General features: G+C 35.8%; 1 long non-coding RNA gene across 1 annotated transcript in view; it reads left to right on the forward strand.

The window, feature by feature from the left end:
• The first annotated feature begins 505 nt into the window (after positions 1 to 505).
• LOC122328317 overlaps positions 506 to 10067 on the forward strand; it is a 16078-nt gene continuing 6516 nt past the window's right edge. The window contains exons 1-2 of the long non-coding RNA XR_006247781.1: positions 506 to 901; positions 8671 to 9013. This is a non-coding gene — a long non-coding RNA (uncharacterized LOC122328317). The remainder of the gene's footprint in view (positions 902 to 8670; positions 9014 to 10067) is intronic.

Genomic DNA, 10067 nt, shown 5'->3' on the forward strand with positions numbered 1-10067 from the left:
CTTTATTGCACCTTGTTCCAATTATTCACTTTTTTTGGTAAATATAAAATCTAAAGCCTGTTTACAGTGTCTGCATACAGTGTGTTCACATACATAAATGTATTAATTTTATTTCTGCACAGCTCTGTCTACATTGGATTGATTTTAATGTACTTGGAAGTGTGCACCAAACATACATTCCTATAGGAATATACAAGTGTGTGTGTGTGTGTGTGTGTGTGTGTGTATATGTGTGTGTGTATATATATATATATATATATATATATATATATATATAATATTATTATTATTATTTTTTATTTATTTATTTTTAAATACTTTATATACAATTTTTATACAATATTATTATTATTTTATTTTATTATATTATTTTTATTTATTTATTTTTATTTTATAATATTTTTTTAAATACTTAAAAATAAAATGGCAAAACTTACATTATTTTATTTATATTTATACAAAATAAAATGTTAATATTTTAAATTGTAAAATGAAAATATTTTAGTAATGTTTTTATAAGATAATACGAGAACACCTCAAAATAACTTATTTATATTGTTTATGGCGGGATCTTGTGAGAAGACTAAGAATGCATGTGTGGACGTTTTGTCAATCTTTGCTCTGAATTCTGTTTGGGTCTGTTTGTTTCAGGTCAGTCCTCATCTTCTGAATTAATGAGCTGAGTGTTTCTGCGCAAGACGTCCGAAAGCCTGAGTTCCTCTGAAAATCAATGGATCTGCGGATGGACTGCAGTTCTCTGCTGCTTTCTTTTTTTGCTCTGTGTGTGTGATAAAGCGTCTCTCTTTCTCCAGGTTTGAGTGATTGTGCTGTGAAATCCCATCCATATCTGAGCTCGAATCAAACACCTGATGGAGGATTGACCGGCCGAGCGAGAGTGTGTGTGAGTCTGAATAATCACTAATCTATTCACTACAAATCCACCGGTCATCACAAACGAGGGTTTTGCTGTCTCTTAGGTGTTCCTCAGAAAGGACCTGGACGTCTCACAGAGGTTTAGCAGGAAACATCTGAGACCAGTGAAACATTAAATGCTATTTCCAACTCGTTTTACTTCTGAAACAAGTATTTCTGACAAAGAAAATGAAAAATGACGAGCCTTAATAATGTTTTACACCGGATTAGTAACTAAAACTATTAAACGTTTTCATTTAAATAAAGTTCAAATAAAATACTGAATGAAAAATGTATTTCAATAGTTCCCAAGGCAACATTTCTCATTTTTATTTAAGTTGAAACACTAAATTACTAAATAGAAATTAAAACTAGAACTGAAGTAAAAATCGAAATAATAATATATCTTAAATAATAATATACTTTGAATAATATTAATAACTAACTGAAAACCTGTTTGTTAATTGAAATAAAGAAAATAAATAAAATTACATTAAACTTACCAAGAAGGCTTTTTTAGTTTTCATTTAAGTTTAGCACTAAAATTGATAGAAATTAAATAAAATTAAAAAAGTAATAAAATCTAACCTAAATAAATAATACAAGCTTTAATGGTTAAAGTAGTAATATTACGTTAACAGTAATACATCTTAGTATAATAGTAGTAATATCAATTAAAACTATAATAGTACCCAAATAAACTAAACACTGGTTTGCATGAGCAAACACCACTCATAAATGTTTTTTATAATTAATACATTTTTTCCCCACAAAATATAATGTATAAATGTAATTTCATGTTGAACTGGTGCCTTGTTTAATTTAATCTAGGCGTACTCAACGGCTATATTTGGGACCCTTTGAATATGAGCTAAAATGTACTTTTATCAAACTATCTCTGTATTTAAAAATTTATTGTGATTATTTATAAATGGTCGGTTTGTTTTGCACGCAGGCACTATTTCATAATGGATAGACTTTAGACGGACATATAGCAACAAAAGACAATACTTTATTGAACCTTTTCTGATAAGAAGTGTGCAAACTTGATCATTTTTGACGGTAATTTCTGTCCAGTCCACTCGTTTTATGGTTTAACCACAGCTGTCGTTGTTTTTTTTGCCGTCGGGTATGTGATATTTCTAATTTGAGGCTGTTTTACGTCGATTCTGGCAACCAGCTTCACAAGGTGATATTCCAGGCTCCTCGTGTGGCCGAATCTGTGCGGTTTTGATTGGCTGGTTGTGCGTCAATCTGACAAAAACAGGCCAATCAGAAAGTGTCATATTTCTTTCCGTGCACAGCATGCACCAGACCTGCGCAGTTCATCTAAATTGTGATGTGTATTGTGACCGTGCCTGAATGCAGTAAATCTATGTACGGTATGTTTGAAGCAGCTCGTGATCCAGTGTCTGCAGCGGCTCAGTGTCTCTGCTGCTCCACATCAGCTCTATCTCTATATCTGCTGAGAGGCTGAGCGTTCAGAGCACGCTTTTAAAAGATTCGATGCACCGCTTTCTTTCTTTGCATCTGTCTCTGTCCGTCTCTCTGTGTCCATCTGTCATTGTCCATGCATCGTTCTGTTTTTCCATCCATCTATTTGTGTATACCTCTATGTCTGACTGCCTGTGTGTCTTTCTTTTGTCTGGATCTCTGTCCATCTGTCTCACTATGACTGTATGTCCTTTTGTCTCTGTCCATCTGTCTGTCAGTCTTTCCATCCATCTGTCTGTCTGCCTGTGTTTCTGTCCATTTCTATGTCTGTCTTTTTGTCTCTGTCTGTCCCGTCTTTCCATCCATGTCTGTCGTCTCTCTTTGTCTGTCTGTCTTTCTATTCATCTGTCTCTATGTCTGTCCATCAGTCTCACTTTCTGTGTGTCTTTTTGTCAGTGTCTGTCCATCTATATTTTTGTATTTCCATCCCTCTGTCTGTTTTTGTCCATCTGTCTCTCAGTCAGCGTTTCCATTCATATGTGTCTGTCCATCTGTCTCTTTGTCTGTCTTTCTGTCCGTATGTCTGTGTCTTATTTGTCTGCCTGTGTTTCTATATCTGTCTTTTTGTCTCTGTCTTACCATCCCTATATCTGTCTGTCCATCCGTCTCACTTTCTGTCTGTCTTTTTGTCACTGTCCATCTATATATCTGTATTTCCATCCCCCTGTCTCTTTCTGTCTCTCTTATCTGTCTGTGTATGCCTCTATCTATCTTTCTGTCTGTCCGTCTCTCTGTCTGACTGTATGTCTGCTTTTTTTTGTCTCTGTCTGTCCATCTGTATGTCTGTATTTCCATCCCTCTGTCGGTGTCCGTCTCTGTCCGTCTGTCTGTCAGTCTGTCCATCTGTCTTTCTATCCATCTGTCTGTCTGCTTGTCCGTCTGACTGTATGTCTTTTTGTCTCTGTCCATCTGTCTGTCTGTCTTTCTATTCATCTGTCTCTGTCTGTCCATCCGTCTCACTTTCTGTATGTCTTTTTGTCAGTGTCTGTCCATCTATATTTCTGTATTTCCATCCCTCTGTCTGTGTCCGTCTCTCAGTCAGTGTTTCCATCCATCCGTCTCTTTTTGTCCGTCCGTCTGTCTTTCTATCCATCTGTCTGCCTGTGTTTCTGTCCATTTCTTTGCCTGACTATATGTCTGTCTTTTTGTCTCCGTCTTTCCATATGTCTGTCTGTCCGTCCGTCTCACTTTCTGTCTGTCTTTTTGTCTCCGTTCTCTCTCTCTCTGTCTCTCTCTATCTATCTATCTATCTGTCTGTCCGTCTCTACGCCTGACTGTATGTCTGCCGTTTCGTCTCCGTCTGTATTTCCATCCCTCTTTATCTCTGTCCATCTGTCTGTCGGTCTTTCCATTCGCACGCCTGTCTGTCCATCTGTCTCTCTCTCTGTCCGTCCGTCCATCTGCCACACGTCCTGTCTTTTTGTCTCTGTCCATCCATCCATCTCTCTCTCTGTCTCTTTGCCATTTCAGTTCGCTTTCGATTCAAGTGAGCTTTATTGGCGTGACTGGATCAATAAATGAAGCATAATTACGTGGATTATTTTTTTCGAAATAAACAAGATACTGTCCTAAAGGAGAGCAGCTCTGTCCATCTGTCTGCTTCTGAACGCCTCCTGCGTTTCTGTAATAACGTCCCTCCTCCTGTCTGTGTTTTCTTTATCTCTCCTCCTCCTGCCAGGCTTCACCCTCTCAGATCCGTCGCCCGCCGTGATTAATCGCCAATTGGCAATAATAAATACACACAAACAGCCTGTCACGCACTTCTTTATCTCCCTCTCGCAGGCACGCCGAGAGCGTCAGATCTGCTGGAAGAGCTCGCGCCCGACGTGTGAGAGACGTGTGATTTGAGCGCTGATTTACACGCCGCGAACATTCAGAGCTCCTAACGTGGATCGACGGCCGCTTACCGGAGGTTTCTGGCAGCGACGCCGAGTCGAGCGCGCATTCGTTGTCATTTAGGACGTCTCGGTATCTGTACGCTGCTATTTCTGGCCTTTTGTGACTCAATCCGCGTCCTCGGGGCTTTTCTCTGACATCATTTAGTCAGACGTGATGCGAGGTAGCTTCGCCTGCCGTCTGTCAGAGAGGATCGGGCTCCGCTGGTGTCGCTGTAAATGCAGGACCGTGTCTGCGCCTGATGGCTTTGTTAGCGTCGCTAGGTTGGCGTCGGCAGTCATATGTAGGACAAACGCTCCTCGTGGGCCGCGTTCGAATTGTGCGTTCGGCCCATTTGCATTGATTTTCTGTGAAGGAGAGGCTTTCGCTTCGACACCAGCGAACACACTCTCAGCAAACGTGTGCCGAAGCACAGAGATATTGGGTCTCTCTCAGACTCCGTGACAATTCCATCAGCTGAAAATATTCTGTTCGGTGCATGTAATAATCTCAAAAAATATATAAAACAAGACACAATATAATACTGTTATAAATATTGTAAATTATTTCATTGTTTTTATTGTCTTCTCATTGGACAGTCTAGTATTCCAGTGGCATTCAACACACAATATAGTAGAACAATTGATGCTCTTTTAATTAGAAGACATTGTATTTCCATTAAATATTGTGAACATGGCTAAATATAACTGTATTTAATGTTTAGATAAATGTGTGTGTATGTGTGTATATATATATATATATATATATATATATATATATATATATATACTACAAAATTATTCCATATTAATATAAGAATATATCTATATATTTAAGCAGAAGTGTCATTTTTAATGTTATATATAATAATATTTAATATTTTTAAATTTTAATAGGTTATAGTCTGGTATGGTTTCATTCAGACTACTGTTTTAGGTTTTTTTATATATGAAAATGTTCATAATAATATAATATTTTATATAAAAATATGTAAATATACTGATATATTTATTTCTATGTTTGATTTTTAAAAAGTGTGTGTGTGTGTATATATATATATATATATATATATATATATATATATATATATGTACATACATATACATACATATATACATATACTATTTTTGTAAAATGTTTAAATGTGTGTGTGTGTGTGTGTGTGTGTGTGTTTACGTGATGATCTGTGTTACAGTCAGACTATCATTATGATGAATACACACCGCTCTTGTTTCGTCCTCAAGGCTTTTGTTTGTGATAATGAGCGGCTGATGTCATACTAATTTCATAAAAGAATAGAAGGCTGTGAAAAGGTTCTTCAGGACCCGGTTGAAACACAGTGGTGGTGCTTCTGGGGAACATGGGCTTCATCGAAGCGGCGTCGTCTCAGACAGCGTCCTCGTTCTCCTCCGACACACTCACGCTTCAGCAGAGCGCTCTCACGCTCCTCGCAGTATTGCTGATTTCTCTCGCTCTCTGGTTTGTAAAAACCTAATTATTGGAAAACAATAAGTGTGCTTTATTAATGGAGGCTGATAGCGTGACGTGATGATTCCTCTGTGTGTGTGTGTGTGTGTGTGTGTGTGTGTGTGAGGTGATCATCCATTAGAGCGTGACATTGTGATTAGAGGTCATAGTCTTTCCTCTGCATTTGCGCTTGTGAGTGTGTGTGTGTGTGTGTGTGTGTGTGTGTGAGAGAGTGTGTGTGTGTGTGTGTGTGTGTGTTTACGGCTGGGTGATACAGAAAAAGAGAAATCTTGTTATTTTTCAGCTTTTGACGTTATAGAGCTAATATCACTTTGTTTCACTGGAAATGGAAGGTCGAATTGAGGTCATTGCATTATGGGATGCATAGAGTAATGTTCTTATATGCAGCACATTTTAGCAAAAATAACATTTCAACCAACTATTACATACGCATACAGAATAAAGACATATGGTGCACCAGTGTTGTATTAGTATTAAGATACAGTTATAGTTGTCAATATTATGTTTTTTATTTCTCATTATAATTTAAATTGTTTTTGAAGTTCTGTTTTATAGTTTTAATTAGTTTTTTTCCATGTCTGTTTAGTTTGATTAAAAAGAATACATTCTTATTTTAGTTAAAGTGCACCTACTATCTCCCTTTTAACAAGCTATAAGGAGTTTGGCTCAATATACCCCACAAATCATTATAGGGTTTTGAAAAAGCTTACTTTAAATGGAAGCGGAAACAGGGCGTTTATGTGCATATCTCTTTAAATGCAAATGAGCTGTTTATCCCCGGCCCCTATTCCGTGTTGCCAAGTACATGGTTTTCTCTCTTAACTGGGCTAACACTGTTCATGTTCTTTGGTTGAAGTGATATCAAGACCAAAAAAACATGCTTTTTACACCCAGGAAAATAGCCATTGGGAGGAGTTTGTTGTGAACACCTGGCAACCCTGCTTTAAAGCTTGTCCCTGGCAAAAAAAACCCATCTGTTTTGATGGGATGCTCATGTCTTAGCGCTCTGAAATCATTCATTTTAAAGCTATATCAGTTAAAACTTCCAACATGTTTAGTTTTTTTCTTCTGTGGCTGTCATGTGGCATATTTTTTCTTTCATAAATGGTCGAATGCACACAAGTTCATGCTGAAAACACACACAAGTGGTTATGTCCGTGAAAGTAAACCGCTGGGAAAGAAACACGTTACCCGTGTGGCAGCAGTGTAAATATTAAATAGATATACATTTAATCTGCACAAGTATGCACTGTTTGTGCGTCTCAAACTAATAGTCAGAATTGAACACTTCCGTATTTTTTTTATTGCGAACCAAACACATGACAAGAAATACAGGTCTCCTTTAAGACGATACAGACACGGTCAACTATTTTTTATACTTCCTCTGCATTCGTTTCACACTTAACTGTGATTCTTTGGGAAACATGCTATGAATTTCTCAATGAGTCGATCGTAAGAATGGTTAATGACTAGCGCTTCATGTACGTGGCGGCTCTGGACACGTCCGCCGTTCATCTGTTTGTTTTTGGGCCCTTGTCCTCGGCGTGACTTTCACCGGCGCGTGTCGTAGATGAAGGGATTAATCTCCTCTTTTCTGTCGTGAGAGATGGGAAATCGGGGAACTCTGGGATGGATCAATAGGAGGGAATCCAATTTAGTCCTCTTTAATATTTCAGGGTGTTTTCTTGGTTTGGTTGATTTCAGTTTCGAGCTGAATGAGTCGCCGAGGCTGAACTTATTTCATTTCAAGAGTGCCGTCCAATAATTAATCGCATCCGAAATTAGTTTTTATTTACATAATGTATGTGTGTATTTATGCATCTATAGATACAAACACGCTTTAAGTCAAATTTGTTTATATATTAAAAATATATTATATAAAATGGAAGTATATACATGTAAATATTTAAAAAAAAAAATATATATATATATATATATATATATATATATATATACTGTATGTGTGTATTTATATATGCATAAGTACGCACATTATGTAAACAAAAACGTATTTTGGATGCGATTTAATCCTTTAATAGCACAAAAAATATTGAATATAATTGAAATAGCTGCTTCTGTGTGGATATAGGTTATGTTATTGATTTTTGTGAATTTTCAGCATCATTCCTCCATTTTTCAGGATTCCCAGACGAATATAAAGTTTAAAAGAACAGCTTTTATTTGAACATTACAAATCTCTGTAAAGGTTATTGATCTCAATTAAATCAATTACATTTTTATTATTGAAGTAATAATATTAAAGACCCTTTGTTTTACCATTGTGACCTTTTCACTTATTTAATATTTGTATTTAATTTCAGTCAACAAAAAAATATTAATAGTTTGTTTTGTGCAGTTTTTTTTTTTTTTTTGTCCCAACTTTTTAAACAACAGTCGCGAAATTAATTTTAAAGTCTATACGATATAAAAACGGGTAATAAACGGATCATAACTCTTCCATAAATAGCGTAAAATCCCCTGAACATACAATATATCAAATAAGCATTCGACTAAAATATTAATTTGCAACACTTATTATTTCAATCATTTCATTTTTATTCATACAGCGCTTTTAACAACACAGGTTGCATCAAAGCACTATTTTAAAGTGTCCTTGTTACATGTTCTGTTATAATAACAGAAAATGATGCACAATTGCATGCAAATAATATCATCATGTAGTGAGTACGTGTAGTTCATTAATATTACGCCTTAAAAGAAAGCGTGAGCCATTCGTTGAACTGCAGCAGAGCTTCTTGTGTGTTATGATGATGAACGATGCTCATTAGACGGCTGAGAATATCAATAAGATGAGAAACCTCCTCATTCTGTCACGCCGGAGAGCTCCAATTCTTTAATCACCCTTTTTAAGGTTTTGGACGTGGTTTTTTTTTTTCACAGATCTCCTGTAACCCCGGCCTCTTTTATTGATTTCTTCTCTCAGGTTGATTATAAACGATGGCTCTCCTCGCAGCTGTCTTCACCGGATCCTCCGGCCCATCCGTCTCCATAGAAGTTATTTCCCATAATGCCTCTGTCCCTCGGAGCGCGAGCCGCTGACGGAGACGGAGAGCGGCCGGCCGCGGGAAGGACATTTTTCTCTTTCGGTTTCCGGGCAGATGTCATCATCGGTTCATCAAAGGCTGTCGCTGAAAGATTGATTGACGGCTTCATCCACCAATCAGAGACGGGTTTCACAGACTAGTCCGGACTGAACTCTTTTAAGCGACGGATCTTAAAACAGGTCAGTGTCTTTGTTTTGTCTTGAGATGCTCACCAGTAATGTTTTTTTTCTGACGCATGTTTCTAAAATGTACTTTAAAGGCCTAACCCTGTCTGTGAAAGCAGGCCCATGAGGTTTTGTTCATAATTTAAATAATTTTTTTAGTTGAGTGTTTATGTGCTTTTTTTAATTTTTATCTTTTTTTTGTTTTTTGCTTTGAATATTACTAGTTAGTTTTAGTTTTTATTTTGTTTCTAGTTATTATTTTACTGTTTCAACTTAAACTGACTGGTGAAACAATATATATTAATTATACTTTACAAAAAAATAATTTCAGCTTAGTTTTAGATGCTTTTTGTCATTTTAGCATTTTTTTTGTATGTTAATTTTCTGTATTATGTATTAATTTTATTTTTGTTCAGTCTTATTTTACTTGCAGTTACTCATTTTAGTGCTTCAACTTAAATACGTAAATATTTCTTTTTAGGTTTAATTTATTTTTATCTCAGTTACATTTTTAGTAATGCTCGAATCTGTTTTGTAATCTGATCAATTTTTGCTTGTTTTAAATATAAGTGTTTATGCTTAATTTATTTTTATTTCATTTTTACTTTCAGTTAGGGTTTAAATTTATTTTATTTTCAGTTTGTATTTTTCAGTTCAACTTTAAATGAATCAAATTTTTAATTAATTGTTAATTAAGCAAAAAAAAAATTTTTTAGCACCATTAATTTTTTTGCCGTTGTGACAAAGGTAATGTAAAATTAATTCAAAGGCAGTTCAACAAATAGCATCATTTATAAATATTTTATTATTTTTTAATCACTGCACCACAACTTTGTTTTGCGTCACAGATGAGAATTTGGGGTTAAATGTCTTTTAATTCTCATGGAAAAATACACAAAAACATAATTACTCTAAAACAGCCATCGTTTTTTTCTTCAGCAAATACAAAAGAGTTATTGTCAGCATGAAATACGACACGCTTAAAATCACGTTATTAATATTAATGCGTCGTTAAAGGTTCTCTTAGAAACGCTCTCGTCTTTGAAGGCGTTGCAGGAAGAGCGATGGA

This window comes from Puntigrus tetrazona, chromosome 2, assembly GCF_018831695.1.
Source record: "Puntigrus tetrazona isolate hp1 chromosome 2, ASM1883169v1, whole genome shotgun sequence".
Classification (NCBI taxonomy): domain Eukaryota; kingdom Metazoa; phylum Chordata; class Actinopteri; order Cypriniformes; family Cyprinidae; genus Puntigrus; species Puntigrus tetrazona.